The sequence below is a fragment of the Natator depressus genome, chromosome 4 (assembly GCF_965152275.1).
Source record: "Natator depressus isolate rNatDep1 chromosome 4, rNatDep2.hap1, whole genome shotgun sequence".
Lineage (NCBI taxonomy): Eukaryota > Metazoa > Chordata > Testudines > Cheloniidae > Natator > Natator depressus.
This window is the reverse complement of record NC_134237.1, coordinates 93,423,253-93,439,644: the sequence shown is the minus strand read 5'-3', so window position 1 is coordinate 93,439,644 and position 16,392 is coordinate 93,423,253.

Sequence of the window (16,392 nt, the reverse complement as noted above, 5' to 3'; positions counted from 1 at the left end):
CTGCACCCTAACCCACTACTTGAGTCCTCAGCCCCCACCTGGAGCAAGCACCCTGCACCCCCTCATACACCCCAAACTCCTGCCCTGGCCCTGAGCCCCCTCCTGCACCCAAACTCCCTCCCAGAGCCTGCACCCTGAACTCCCTCCTGCACCCCAACCCTCTGCCCCAGGCTCAGCCCGGAGCCCCTCCCACACTCTGAAACCCCTCGGCCTCAGTCCAGAGCCTGCACCTCCTCTTGCACCCCAACCCCCTGTCCCAACCTGGTGAAAGTGAGTGAGGGTGGGGGAGAGCGAGTGACCAAGGGAGGGGGGATGAAGTGAGCAGGGTGTGGCCTCAGAGAAGGGGCGGGGCAAGAGTGTTTGGGTTTTGTCTGATTACTATTATTTCTACATTTTCTTTGAGATAGATCCTGGCTTGCACTTAAATTCAAAAAGTGATCTTGTGCTTAAAAAGGTTTGAGACCACTGTATTAGGTGAATTGAAAAATACTGTTTCTTTTGATTTTTTACAATGCAAATACTTGTAATCAAAAATATAAAGTGAGCACTGTACACTTATAATGTTGTAATTGAAATCAATATATCTGAAAATGTAGAAAACATCCAAAAATATTTAAATGGTATTCTATTATAGTTTAAGTGCGCAATTAGTTTAAGTGCGCAACAACCCTACTTGCTTCACATTTCAATGAGTTCTTTTCATCAATGTACACAAGGATTGTCAAAGAGTGAAAATGTACCAACAAAAACATAGTACATGTCTCTAGTGAATAAGAAATATATACATGTTATATAAGTGGGCTGGGGAGCCTACGAATATTGAGACTGCCACTGAGTAGAAGATATGATGGGTAAGCCCCACTCCAGAAAACGTAGAGAGATTAAATAATCTGCTCCCTCTGTTGGGGAGAGGGAATAGTCAGTGCTGGTCATGCTTCAGTTACAAAAGTATAATATTGCTTACCCATAATTCTACCCACTGAGTTTGTTCCTTCAGTTGGAACTTCTTTTGATTGTGTAAGTGAGAACAGATTGTTTACTGTACTCATGAAAGGCAATAGGAATTGTGCAGGGTATTCCCTGGTATGAGTGGGTCACACTGACATTATGAGTGCTGTGCCTTAAAGCCTAGAAGCTCTATTCCAAGGAGCAGGGACTCTGTCCATAGGTTATATTTTGCTTTGGGTTCCCTCTTCTGGAAATTCTCTACCACATGTGGAGTGAATCTGAGGGATTCAGCCAGACATTATCCAGTGGCAGTGCAGAGGTAATTAGGCATGGGCAGAGGGCAGAAGTTTTGTTAAATGAAGGATTTTGAGATTTCAAAATTTGGCCGTGTTTCAAATCAGAGCAAAAACTGGGCATTTTTAAATTCTCAGTGAATAAAAGTTTTAAAAATAAATAAACTGTGTTGTTCAAAACACTTGTTAGATTTTGACCCTTTAAATATATATTACAATGTAATTATATTTAAATTACACACACACACACACACACACACACACACAAATGTATTATAGTAAAATAAAAAAAACAAGCTTTTACAAAACAAAAAATTAAAATATTTTGTTCCAAAATTGTTGAAACATCCCACTTGGATATTGCTGGAACTCTTTCCCCCAAACAAATCTAGCAAACTCTCTGCATTCACAAAGAAATTATATCTTGACAGAAAGAATATGGTTCTGTCAAAGTTTCTCCAACAACCTCTAGAGGTGAGTCTGCAGTTTCCTAAATGGCCACATTATCTTCTCCCACCCCACCTCAATTTCTATAAACTCATTTTAGATATTCTGCAAATACACTATTTTTGTTCAAAACAAAGGGCATAGCTCTTCAGACATCAATGAAAGTGCTTCAGTTTACACCAGCAGAGAATTTAGCCCAAAGGCTTATGGACAATAGTTTTCTTTGCATAGGAAGTTTCTGATCTTAGTTACATCAGTCTAAATCTATTGACTTCAATGAAGATAATCTCAGTGATACCAGTATAAATCCAGAGTAAAATCAGACCCATAATCATCACTGAAGAATCCAAAAGAACACAGAGTAAGAGAGAACTACATGAAATCTTGCTATGACTCAGAATAGGAGAATTTTTAAGTAGTAACTTGCAAACATGAAAACAACCTATTTGATAATATATTAAATTCCATGTCACGTTATGTTATTTCCCTCAGACATGATTCAGATACTTTGATATGACATGATCGTGATCACCACAATGAGATGAGTCACATAGGATATTAGAAATACATTCAGATGGTTCTGAAATATATTTTAGCCCTTTATTTTTACGTTTATAATATTTGCCTGTCACTGAGTAATGGAGAACTTTAAAAAAAATTACATTAATACACTGCTTGATATTAATATAAATATATTGTGGTAAACTCAGGACAAACAGCTACGGGGGGGGGGAGGTAAGTAATTAGTCCCAGGGGGTTAAAAGGCCCCTCCCTATCCACTGAGGAGAGATAACCATGGGGCAATAAGGTTCAGCTGGAAAAGGGGTTGCTAGGGAACCAATTAGGTTCAGCTCACTTCAACTACCTGAGACCTTTTTAAACCCTCCCCTGAGGGGAAGGAGTGGGGGAGTGAGAGGAGCAGGGAAGTTGTCAGTAGGCTGTTCGCAGCAAGACACCAAACCTTCCCAGTAGGGAGGCTGCACTCCCTCCCCATAAGGGAAGAACAACAAGCACAAGGGACCGACTGAGGAGAGGAGTAGCGGGACCCTGTGCACCTATAAGGATTTGCCTTGCCCCAAACCTGCCCCAAGGCTAAAAAGGACTGAGCCTGCTGAGGCAAACAAGGTATTTTGCCACAATATTCCTTAAACTATGTACAGTACCCACTCCTTCCAGTCAAAAGCTTGGAATGAAGGAACAAACAAATCAAAATGGATACTATATTATGGCCTAAGCAGATATTAGGTAAAATTTTCAAAAGTGCCTGGGTGACCTAGGAGCCGAAGAGTATGTCTACACTATGAAATTAGGTCGAATTTATAGAAGTTGGTTTTTTAGAAATTGGTTTTATATATTCGAGTGTGTGTGTCCCCACAGAAAATGCTCTAAGTGCATTAACTCGGCGGAGTGCTTCCACAGTACCGAGGCAAGCGTCGACTTCCGGAGTGTTGCACTGTGGGTAGCTATCCCACAGTTCCCGCAGTCTCTGCTGCCCATTGGAATTCTGGGTTGAGATCCCAATGCCTGATGGGGCTAAAACATTGTCGCGGGTGGTTCTGGGTACATATCATCAGGCCCCCGTTCCCTCCCTCCGTGAAAGCAGCAGCAGACAATCGTTTTGCGCCTTTTTTCTTGAGTTACCTGTGCAGACGCCATACCACAGCAAGCATGGAGCCTGCTCAGGTAACCGTCACCGTATGTCTCCTGGGTGCTGGCAGACGTGGTACTGCATTGCTACACAGCAGCAGCAACCCATTGCCTTGTGGCAGCAGACGGTATAATAGGACTGGCAGCTGTCATCGTCATGTCCGAGGTGCTCCTGGCCACGTTGGCCAGGAGCGCCTGGGCAGACATGGGTGCAGGGGCTACATTAGAAGTGACTTGACCAGGTCATTCTCTTTAGTCCTGCAGTCAGTCCTATTGAACCATCTTATGGTGAGCAGGCAGGTGATATGGATTGCTAGCAGTCCTATTGTACCATCTTCTGCTGGGCAGGCAAGAGATGAGGATGGCTAGCAGTCCTATTGTACCATCTTCTGCCGAGCAGTCATGAGATGTGGATGGCTTGCAGTCCTTCTGCACCGTCTGATCCAGCCAAAGATGTAAAAGATAGATGGAGTGGATCAAAACAAGAAATAGACCAGCTTTGTTTTGTACTCATTTGCTTTCCCCTCCTCCCCCGTCTAGGGGACTCCTTCCTCTAGGTCACACTGCAGTCACTCACAGAGAAGGTGCAGCGAGGTAAATCTAGCCATGTATCAATCAGAGGCCAGACCAACCTGCTTGTTCCAATAAGAACAATAACTTAGGTGCACCATTTCTTATTGGAACCCTCCGTGAAGTCCTGCCTGAAATACGCCTTGATGTAAAGCCACCCACTTTGTTGATTTTAATTCCCTGTAAGCCAACCCTGTAAGCCATGTCGTCAGTCGCCCCTCCCTCCGTCAGAGCAATGGCAGACAATCGTTCCGCGCCTTTTTTCTGAGCGGACGCCATACCAAGGCAAGCATGGAGGCCGCTCAGCTCACTTTGGCAATTAGGAGCACATTAAACACCACACGCATTATCCAGCAGTATATGCAGCACCAGAACCTGGCAGAGTGATACCGGGCGAGTAGGCGACGTCAGCGCGGTCGCGTGAGTGATCAGGACATGGACACAGATTTCTCTCAAAGCATGGGCCCTGCCAATGCATGCATCATGGTGCTAATGGGGCAGGTTCATGTGGTGGAACACCGATTCTGGGCTCGGGAAACAAGCACAGACTGGTGGGACTGCATAGTGTTGCAGGTCTGGGACGATTCCCAGTGGTTGCGAAACTTTCGCATGCATAAGGGCACTTTCATGGAACTTTGTGACTTGCTTTCCCCTGCCCTGAAGCGCATGAATACCAAGATGAGAGCAGCCCTCACAGTTGAGAAAGCGAGTGGCGATAGCCCTGTCGAAGCTTGCAATGTCAGACAGCTACCGGTCAGTTGGGAATCAATTTGGAGTGGGCAAATCTACTGTGGGGGCTGCTGTGATGCAAGTAGCCCACGCAATCAAAGATCTGCTGATATCAAGGGTAGTGACCCTGGGAAATGTGCAGGTCATAGTGGATGGCTTTGCTGCAATGGGATTCCCTAACTGTGGTGGGGCCATAGATGGAACCCATATCCCTATCTTGGCACCGGAGCACCAAGCCGGCGAGTACATAAACCGCAAGGGGTACTTTTCAATAGTGCTGCAAGCTCTGGTGGATCACAAGGGACGTTTCACCAACATCAACGTGGGATGGCCGGGAAAGGTACATGACGCTCGCATCTTCAGGAACTCTGGTCTGTTTCAAAAGCTGCAGGAAGGGACTTTATTCCCAGACCAGAACATAACTGCTGGGGATGTTGAAATGCCTATAGTTATCCTTGGGGACCCAGCCTACCCCTTAATGCCACGGCTCATGAAGCCATACACAGGCAGCCTGGACAGTAGTCAGGAGCTGTTCAACTACAGGCTGAGCAAGTGCAGAATGGTGGTAGAATGTGCATTTGGACGTTTAAAGGCACGCTGGCACAGTTTACTGACTCGCTTAGACCTCAGCAAAACCAATATTCCCACTGTTATTACTGCTTGCTGTGCGCTCCACAATATCTGTGAGAGTAAGGGGGAGACGTTTATGGCGGGGTGGGAGGTTGAAGCAAATCGCCCGGCTGCTGGTTACACGCAGCCAGACACCAGGGTGGTTAGAAGAGCACAGGAGGGCACGGTATGCATCAGAGAAGCTTTGAAAACCAGTTTCATGACTGGACAGGCTACGGTGTGAAAGTTCTGTTTGTTTCTCCTTGATGAACCTCCCCACCCCTTGGTTCACGCTACTTCCCTGTAAGCTAACCACCCTCCCCTCCTCCCTTCGATCACCGCTTGCAGAGGCAATAAAGTCATTGTTGCTTCACATTCATGCATTCTTTATTCATTCATCACACAAATAGGGGGATGACTACCAAGGTAGCCCAGGAGGGGTGGTGGAGGAGTGAAGTAAAATGCTAAACAGCACTTTAAAAGTTTACAACTTTAAAATTTATTGAATGCCAGCCTTCTGTTTTTTGGGCAATCCTCTGTGGTGGAGTGCCTGGTTGGCCGGAGGCCCCCCCACCGTGTTCTTGGGCGTCTGGGTGTGGAGGCGAAGGAACTTGGGGAGGAGGGCGGTTGGTTACACAGGGGCTGCAGTGGCAGTCTGTGCTCCAGCTGCCTTTGCTGCAGCTCAACCATACACTGGAACATACTGGTTTGATCCTCTAGCAGCCTCAGCATTGAATCCTGCCTCCTCTCATCATGCTGCCGCCACATTTGAGCTTCAGCCCTGTCTTCAGCCCACCACTTACTCTCTTCAGCCCGCCACCTCTCCTCCCCGTCATTTTGTGCTTTCCTGCACTCTGACATTATTTGCCTCCACGCATTCGTCTGTGCTCTGTCAGTGTGGGAGGACAGCATGAGCTCAGAGAACATTTCATCACGAGTGCGTTTTTTTTTTCTTTCTAATCTTCACTAGCCTTTGGGAAGGAGAAGATCCTGTGATCATTGAAACACATGCAGCTGGTGGAGAAAAAAAAAGGGACAGCGGTATTTAAAAAGACATTTTATAAAACAGTGGCTACACTCTTTCAGGGTAAACCTTGCTGTTAACATTACATACATAGCACATGTGCTTTCGTTACAAGGTCGCATTTTGCCTCCCCCCACCGCGTGGCTACCCCCTCAACCCTCCCCGTGGCTAACAGCAGGGAACATTTCTGTTCAGCCACAGGCAAATAGCCCAGCAGGAACGGGCACCTCTGAGTGTCCCCTGAAGAAAAGCACCCTATTTCAACCAGGTGACCATGAATGATATCTCACTCTCCTGAGGATAACACAGAGAGATAAAGAACGGATGTTGTTTGAAAGCCAGCAAACATACACTGCAATGCTTTGTTGTACAATGATTCCCGAATACGTGTTTCTGGCCTGGAGTGGTAAAGTGTCCTACCATGGAGGACGCAATAAGGCTGCCCTCCCCAGAAACCTTTTGCAAAGGCTTTGGGAGTACATCCAGGAGAGCTGAGAATGCCAGGGCAAATTAATCCTTTCACATGCTTGCTTTTAAACCATGTATAGTGTTTTAAAAGGTACACTCACCGGAGGTCCCCTCTCCATCTGCCGGGTCTAGGAGGCAGCCTTGGGTGGGTCGGGGGGTACTGGCTCCAGGTCCAGGGTGAGAAACAGTTCCTGGCTGTCAGGAAAGCCGGTTTCTCCGCTTGCTTGCTGTGAGCTATCTTCTTCATCCCCAAAACCTGCTTCCGTGTTGCCTCCATCTCCATTGAAGGAGTCAAACAACACGGCTGGGGTAGTGGTGGCTGAACCCCCTAAAATGGCATGCAGCTCATCATAGAAGCGGCATGTTTGGCGCTCTGACCTGGAGCGGCCGTCTGCCTCTCTGGTTTTCTGGTAGGCTTGCCTCAGCTCCTTAAGTTTCATGCGGCACTGCTTCGGGTCCCTGTTATGGCCTCTGTCCTTCATGTCCTGGGAGATTTTGACAAAGGTTTTGGCATTTCGAAAACTGGAACGGAGTTCTGATAGCACGGATTCCTCTCCCCATACAGCGATCAGATCCCGTACCTCCCGTTCAGTCCATGCTGGAGCTCTTTTGCGATTCTGGGACTCCATCATGGTCACCTCTGCTGATGAGCTCTGCATGGTCACCTGCAGCTTGCCACGCTGGCCAAACAGGAAATGAGATTCAAAAGTTCGCGGTTCTTTTCCTGTCTACCTGGCCAGTGCATCTGAGTTGAGAGTGCTGTCCAGAGCGGTCACAATAGAGCACTCTGGGATAGCTCCCGGAGGCCAATACCGTCGAATTGTGTCCACAGTACCCCAAATTCGACCCGGCAAGGCCGATTTAAGCGCTAATCCACTTGTCAGGGGTAGAGTAAGGAAATCGATTTTAAGAGCCCTTTAAGTCGAAATAAAGGGCTTCATCGTGTGGACGGGTGCAGGTTTACATCGATTTAACGCTGCTAAATTTGACCTAAAGTCCTAGTGTAGACCAGGGCTAAGTGTGACTGAAAGTAAATGGGATTTAGACTCCTAATTCACTTAGGCAGTTATGAAATTTTTATTCATTGACTTCAACTGAAGATACCAAAATTGTTTTGGGTCAGTATTTACCTCAAAAGAACAATGATCTGGACATAAAGATAAAATGACTGCTGATAAATCTGTGAACACCACAAAGATTGGTCGAATGGTTAAAAAATGCTCTGACAGTGCACTGATACAGAGTAATCTGGATCACATGGTAAACTGGATCAATCTACTAGGAACAAGGAATGCAGGTGACACCTACAGAATGAGACTGTATCCTGGAAGGTGATTATCAGGGGGTAGCCATGTTAGTCTGTATCCACAAAAACAACAAGGAGTCCGGTGGCATTTTAAAGACTAACAGATTTATTTGAGCATAAGCTTTTGTGGGTAAAAACCCCACTTCTTCAGATGCATGGAGTGAAAATTACAGATGCAGACATAAATATACTGACACATGAAGAGAAGGGAGTTACCTCAGAAGTGGAGAACCAGTGCTGACGGGGCCAATTCAATCAGGGTGGATGTAGTCCACTCCCAAGAATAGATGAGGAGGTGTCAATTCCAGGAGAGGCAAAACTGCTTCTCTAATGAGCCAGCCACTCCCAGTCCTTATTCAAGCCCAAATTAATGGTGTTAAATTTGCAAATGAATTTTAGTTCTGCTGTTTCTCTTTGAAGTCTGTTTCTGAAGTTTTTTTGTTCAAGTATAGCTACTTTTAAATCCGCTATAGAATGTCCAGGAAGATTGAAGTGTTCTCCCACTGGCTTTTGTATATTACCATTCCTGATGTCCAATTATTCTTTACATAGGGACTGTCCGGTTTGGCCAATGTACATGGCAGAGGGGCATTGCTGGCACATGATAGCATATATAACATTAGTAGACGTGCAAGTGAATGAGCCTCTGATGGTGTTGCTAGAGTAGATATGGGGACAGAGTAGGCAATGAGGTTTGCTACAGGGATTGGTTCCTGGATTAGTGTTTCTGTGGTGTGGTGTGCAGTTGTTGGTGAGTATTTGCTTCAGATTGGGGGGGCTATCTGTAAGCGAGGACTGGCCTGTCTCCCAAGGTCTGGGAGAGTGAGGGATCATTTTCCAGGATAGGTTGTAGATCATTGATAATGTGCTGGAGAGGTTTTAGCTGGGGGCTGTACGTGATGGCCAGTGGTAGTCTGTTATTTTCCTTATGGGGCCTGTCCTGTAGTAGGTGATTTCTGGGTACCCATTTTGCTCTGTCAATCTGTTTCCTCACCTCCCCAGGTGGGTATTGTAGTTCCCTTTCTTTTCATCTCTCTCTTATCCAATCTATCTACCCCTCTTTCCTTCATGAAACTCTCATAATGATTACAATAATTCATGATTGCTCACACTGGACATGGTAAACTTGGTTGGATGGGCCACCAGGGGTGTACTTACACTCCAAATAACCCAGAAAAGAAACCCGTGAGGGTTTTGAAAATAGCCAAATGCCTTCTCATCGAATTAGTGATGCTCATGAATGGATGAACGAGATTTCCACTGTCCCTACCTACTATCTAGCGAAACCACAGCCAAGGGAATGGGCTTGGCAGAATCAACAGGGAAAGAAGACCCTGTTGAGCTTGATTCTAGTCTGGCACTGAAGAGACATGAGGTGTATGTAAGTGGGGGAATAGTCCCGCTATTGTGGGGAACTTTCCTGGCTTCTGCACTACCCCGGTGACATGGGCTAGCGAAAGGATCTGAGTCCTCGCTCCCACTTCCTTTACCCAGTGGCCTCCCTGCCCTTGAGGACTCCCCTTCCACTCTCCTGTCTGGCAGAGTCCTCGTAACCCCAACAAGGCTGGGCCCAGGATTCCTGGGGGGGGGGGGGGCGCAACCCCCAACCCTGCTGTGGTCACCTAGGACGGGGGCTAGGGTGTCCCCACTCCAGGGTACTTTCTCTGCACTGGGCACTTCTCTGACCCACTGACCATTACATACAAGTTAAAGCAAATGCATGTTATTTAATCAACAATTTTAGAAAGAATAAGGAAAAATGGAAAAGGTTAAAGGAAACACATCAACCCGCTCTGTGGCAGGGAACATCACAAACAGTGTCTCGGGAACATCAGGGCAGTTCAGAGTCTGTTCCTTGCAAGTCCCAGGCCTCCTTCTCAGGCCCTGACTGTGCTGCAGGGATGCTGTGGGTTGGACACTTGCTCTGGTGGTGGTCACACACTCTCAGGCTCTAAGCAGTAGGACCCTTCTTCCCAGTGTCGCCCCCGCCCTGTCGGGGTTACGTTCCAAGCCTGGCCTGCAGAGCCTCTTGGCTGAGGCATCTCCCTGTGCTGGGCCCGCTGCCCAGGGTCCCCCTCGCGCTCTCCAGCTGCTCACAGCACCCAGCTCTGGACTGCTCCAGCCCCAGCTCCACCACTCTGTCTCAGCACTGCTGCTGCTCTGCCTCAGCTCCCTGGGCTGCTTCTCTGGCCTCTCTGCCTCTGGTTGCTACAGCTCTGCTCCCAGGACAGGTCTGCTCTGCAGGCTGCTTCTGTGACTCTGCTCCCAGCACTGACCTGCTTCGTGGGCTGCTTTTCTGGCCCCTCTGGCTCTGGTTGCTGCAGCTCTGCGCCCAGGGCAAATCTGCTCTCTGGGCTGTGCCTCTGGCTTTGGGGCTGCAGCTCTGCTCCCAGGACAGGGTCTGCTCTCTCTGGATCTGACACAGCTCTGCTCCCCAGCTCAGCTTGGACCCCTGCTTTCTCCTTAGCTTGGCTCCACTCTGTCTGACCCAGGCAATTCCAGCTCACACGGAGGACGGGACCTCCCTGGCCTCCTGACTCCCTGATTAGCCTGCCTGCCCTGTCATTCAGGCTGACCTGGAGCATTGGCCTCTCCCCATTGTTCCTGGGGGCTGTCAGTCTCAGTGTCCTGATTCCCCATCGACCCTTCCCCCTTTTTAGTACTGGGAGCTAGCAACTAAAACACCCCCACTGAATATTAGTAAGGGGGCAACAGTCCCCTTACATGTAGAATAAGTGGGAGGCCTCTGGGCCACCAATGAAATACCACTATTCTTATCTTTTTTTCCACTCACCTTGTGAGGTGGGGGGGAGTCCCAAGGGGCTCTTGCTTCTGGCTCCAAGCGCCCAGTGCATGCCAGGTACAACTCGCTCCAGGGACAGTGTCCGGGGGGGGGGTTTGACTGGGGCGGTACACCTGTCAAACAGTAATGCAGGTGTCCTAAGGTGAGCTCAGGGAGGACAGAAACCTCCCGTGGAGCAGAAGGGCAAAAGCTGGCTTGATGTTGATTTTTCGTATGAATAAAAGGGCCTCACGATCCTTCTGACTTTTTGGGTTTTAAACAGGAGGTGTCAGAAAAGTTCCCACAGGGATAACTGGCTTGTGGCGGCCAAGAGTTCATAGCAACGTCGCTTTTTAATCCTTCAATGTTGGCTCTTCCTATCATTGTGAAGTAGAATGCACCAAGTGTTGGATTGTTCACCCACTACTAGGGAATGTGAGCTTGGGTTAGACTGTCATGAGAGAGATTAATTTTACCCTACTGCTGATGATTTGTTGCAGAAGTAATCCTGCTCAATACAAGAAGAACTGCAAGTTCATGCATTTGGTATATGTGCTTGGCCGAGAAGCCAATGGGACAAAGCTGCCATCTGTGGGATTATGACTGAACACCTCTAAGTCAGAAACCCCCCTAAATGTAATGATACAGCAGTGCCGTGGAGCCTTGGTTGGCCCAGGATAGCTGCCCCCCTCTGGGGGTAGGGTTCAGTGAGGAGAGTCATTCATGTTGAGACCAGAGTGCAGACAGAAGGGAACCGCCTCTGACCCGTTGCGCACCACATATTTCTGGGGACCTAGTGCTAAACCATTCATAGATGACCTGATTTTGGGTCAGGGTTTCGGGCATAGCAGAGCAGCTACCTCGCTGCAAGTTATTGGAAGTCAGCCTTTGACACAAGACTGTCTTTTCCCAACCCTCCCCTAATATGTCCATATGGCTGAAATAATCACTGATGGATTCTGGTCTTCACTTTCAGGTCCTCTTCAAAAAATTGTAGGTACTTTATGAATAATTAATCAGATAGTATACAGCTCTTTAATCTGGCAGCAGAGGTATTACAAGATTCAGTGGTGGGAAGGTAGAATTTTTCTAGTTTCAATTCGAAAAGTGCTAATATTTTAGCTTAGCCATTGGAACAATTTATCATTAGATGTGGTAAATTCTCCCATCACCTGAATTTTAAAACAAGATAATATCTTTTGAAATGATATACTCTAATTCAATTGTAATGAAGGAGTTATTGGGTAAAATTCTATTACCTGAGCTATGCAGAAAGTCATAGCAGATAATCATAATAGTCATTTCTGGCCTTAAAATCCATGGCTTAAATCCTGACTCCATTGAAGTCAGTGGAAAGTTTGCCATTGACTTCAATGGGGCCAGGATTTCACATAGTGAATCTATGAATTCCTCCTACAGCACACTTCTGACTTTCTAGTTCCCTATTCTACCACCTGCTCTTTGGGCCTGATTATCTAGTGCTTTGCACTGCACAAAAGGAGGTGTTAACATCATCAAGACAGAATAATAGTGCTGACACCCTCTAATACATTTTTACATGGGTAAAGAAATGGAGAACCAGACTACTATTTTTCTGTGCAAATGTTCATCTGTCCCATGTTCTCTCTTCTTGGGCTTCAGATTTGAGAAATTAATTGCATTACTCACAATTTTAAACAAAAGATAGTTCACTCAGCTCTTTACTATGGTATTCTGGAAACACATCTCCAGCCTCTTGCTTTGTTGTTCCTTCATCATTCAGTGGCATCTAAGTATATTAAATGCCTATAAGATGTGTGAATAGTGAGATAGTACTCCATTAAGTCTGTTAATTTATAAATTAATAATTATCTATATATTCTTTACCTATTTCCAAACTATTTAAAAATATGTACAGAGTGGTCTTTCAGAGATGTTGTTAATTTAAAGTCAACATTTTCCCTTAGCTTTTCTGGGTGGACACAGCCCCTGGTTCTAACAAAGGCTTCACATATTTCTATGCTGTAAAACAAACAGAGGTTAGATTAAAACATAACTCTTGCTAGAAGGTTGCAGAGAAACATGACTTAGAATTCAGAATTGTGACACACAAGAACCCAAAACCAGAAAGAGACAAAACGGGCTCCTCCTTAAAACGGTCATAACTCAACCCACCTTACTCTAGGTAGGCTCTTTCCAGATGGAGTTTGATTGCACACTTCTCTACAGAATCCCTTCCCTAAAAAGCAGAACCAGGAAAATCCTAGATAACTTAATGATTACAATTTTAACAGTTTTCAGTATACTACGACATACAAAACTATTAAAACACAGAACAGTCACAGCATTTACATTTTCCCAGATAATATAATAGTTATGATTTCCTTAACTGTAATAGCAGTATTACATGAGTTTTGGACCTACTTTAATTCCAGTAATTATTGTAAGAAAGCAAATTTGGAATCAAGTCATCCATAAGTTTAATATGAAGAAGGTCCTAACCTCTTTTCACTCTTGGCACCATCCTGGGTCACTGTTTTTGAGGGAGTTGTTTTCATCAGATCGGGGGGCTAATATCTGATCTCCCAGGTTTGATAGACTGATGTACAGCTGGTTGGCATACACGTTTGATATGTGTTCTTTAACAGCCTTAATTTATTATGTGATTTCTCCCCCCACCCCTCCCCAATAAAATAAAACATACCTCTTTTCTAGTTTATTATTCACTTAAGACCTGATCTGAAATCCATGGTAGTTAAAGGAAAAAAAGACTCCAACTTCAATGGATCAGGCCCAGTGACAACAATCCTTCACTGAATTCCAGTCTGTGTACCCCTGTGTGGAGCTGCACTGAATTGTACATCATGAATTGTGTTGTGAAGGCTAAGACTATAATGGTGTTCAAAAAAGAACTAGATAAGTTAATGGAGGACAGGTCCATCAATGGCTATTAGCCAGGATGGGCAGAAGCTGGGAATGGGCGACAGGGGATGGATCACACAATAACTGCATGTTCTGTTCATTCCATCTGAAGCACCTGGCATTGGCCACTGTTGGAAGACAGGATACTGGGCTAGATGCACCATTGGTCTGACCCAGTATTGCCGTTCTTAGAGATCCACTCACACAGAGCCACATTGAATTTCTATCTGTGGAAAGCTCCGTGCAGGATCTGGTCTGGATGTCAAATAGTCATAAAAAACTTATAGCTGAATTGAATATCAAATAAATAGTGTGAATAGCAACATAAGGAATGAGCATTGCCATAAATAATTCAACTTTTTTTCTGGAAGAGCCAATGATTGAATAATTCATTCATCCAATACTGAAGTTGTTTGAATAAAAATATAATTGGATAAACTATTTGGCAAAATATCTCAAAATTTAGCAATCGGTAAATAATTTTTGAGCAGCTCTACCAACCAAATGACCTCATTAATAGAGCCAAGGAAATATCAAAAATGAATGTGCAAATACTCATTCATTTATATAAATTATTCACTCCAATCTACTTATATACACACACACACTCTATTTGCTTGCATTTGAGCAGGTGCAGCACTGTACTTTGAGAGATGGCACCTAATAGTTATTTTTAATATTCCAGTGCTGCATTTCAGGTTCCAACTGAGATTCAAAGTCCAGTTGTGCTAGGAAATGTACAAACACATAGCAAGAGCCAGCCCCTGCACCAAAAAGCTTACAGTCTACATAGACAAGACAGACAAAAGCTTGGGAGGGGATAAGAGGCAGAAGAACTGGGACTATAATTCTCATTTCTCCTGAGCGCCACACTCATTCCCTATCTATTAAACTATACTGGTTTTCCTTCTCCCTACTCTCTCGGGAGTGCTTTGTACTTCATGTATCAGGAGGAAACAGTTCTTGTGCTTCTGAGTGCGGAGATGCTGAAGATGCCTGAACCTTGCACAAGGTGGTGGCATGCAAGGGGAATTCTTCTTGAATCCTTCCTTCAAGATTCTCTACCACACCATCAAGGATGAGGTATGTTAAAGTATCCCTCTATCCCTTGCTGCTCAATATTTCAGCACTGGTTTATCCTTTGAGTGACATTTCTGAAGGCATCATTAGAGATAAATTACCCTCCACAGTAAATTAACATCTTTTAAAACCATTAATTTAAAACTTTTAACTCACCTTTGAAATTTTTACAATCTCACATGAAAGCGTGCCTCCATGTGTACTCGGTCATGCTTTATCTACATTTGCCTTTGCCTTTTTCATTGGTTTATTTAACTTTAAAAACTGAATAAGGACTTTAAGATAAAGCTACTCAAGCAAAACTAAAGCTTTGCCCAGGGAATTAGTAAGAACCCCTTGTTACATTCTTTGGGGGAGCATCCTGTAACTCCCATATTCCTCATCTGTATATAACTGTGATATTGCATATAAAGCGTGCCAGGTGAGGTATCAGGGAAACGGTTATGATCAGCTGAAAGTTGGTGTTCTATCTAAAATATGTATATCTTTAGTGAAGTTATGAGATTGTGTTGTTTGGTTGTCACTAAAACATACTGTAAGCTGGGGAATCAGCCAGATATTAGCTCCCTGGAGACAACAGCAAGGAAAGTAATCCACGCCCAGGGCAGATGTCAAACAACCCATCAACAGCCATTGTCCACTAAGGGAGCTACAATTCAGTGACTCACCTGCATGAGGCCACACCAGGGGAACTGCTCAACCTTGCCTGGGGACTCAGCAATGCCCACCAGACATGCTTGGACTTGTTTTCTTCAGGCACATGGGACTGAGGGTATAAAACTGAACACAGGGGCCCCATGTTTGGCCTTTCTCCTTCCCCAATCTATGCTGCAAGCAACAAAAGATGCTCAGAAGAAGACTGAAGACTCCAACGGGAGGCTGGCCCAGGTTTAAGGGACAAACGTGTATATTAAGCAACGACTGCAATATCCAGTGGGATGAGGAAAAACTGCTTAATCTAGATGTTACCCAGTCTAATAGAGTTGAAAGTTTAGACTGCGTACTTATTTTATTTAATTTTGGTAAGCACTCTGACTTTTTGCCTCTTTTGTAGCCAATAATTTTTTTTACTGTTTATCTTTACCAGTGAGTTTGCCTGAAGTGTGGTAAATTTACTCAGGTTTTACGAAGGCTGGTGCATAGGCACCGACTCCGTGGGTGCTCTGGGGCTGGAGCACCCATGGAGAAAAATTAGCAGGTGCTCTGCACCCACCGGCAGCCAAGATCCCCCCTCCTCACCTTCTCCCCCCACCCCCAGCGTGTCATGTCCCCGCTTCTCCCTCTCCCTCCCAGTGCTTCCCCCTCCCACCGCTGCCTAACAGCTGTTTGGCAGCACTTAGGACTTTCCAGGAGGGATGGAGAGGAGGTGGAGAAGAGGTGAGGAAGGGGGTGGAATGGGGGCAGGGGTGAGCGGGGGTGGGAAAAGGTAGGGTGGGGACGGGACTTTGGGGAAGGGGTGGAATGGGGGTGGGGCAAGGGCAGTGCAGGTTCGGAAAGAAGCGGGGGTGGAGTGGGGTTTGAGCACCTACCATGCAGAGAGGAAGTCACTGCCTATGGGCTGGTGTATATCCGCTTTCCATTGATGAAG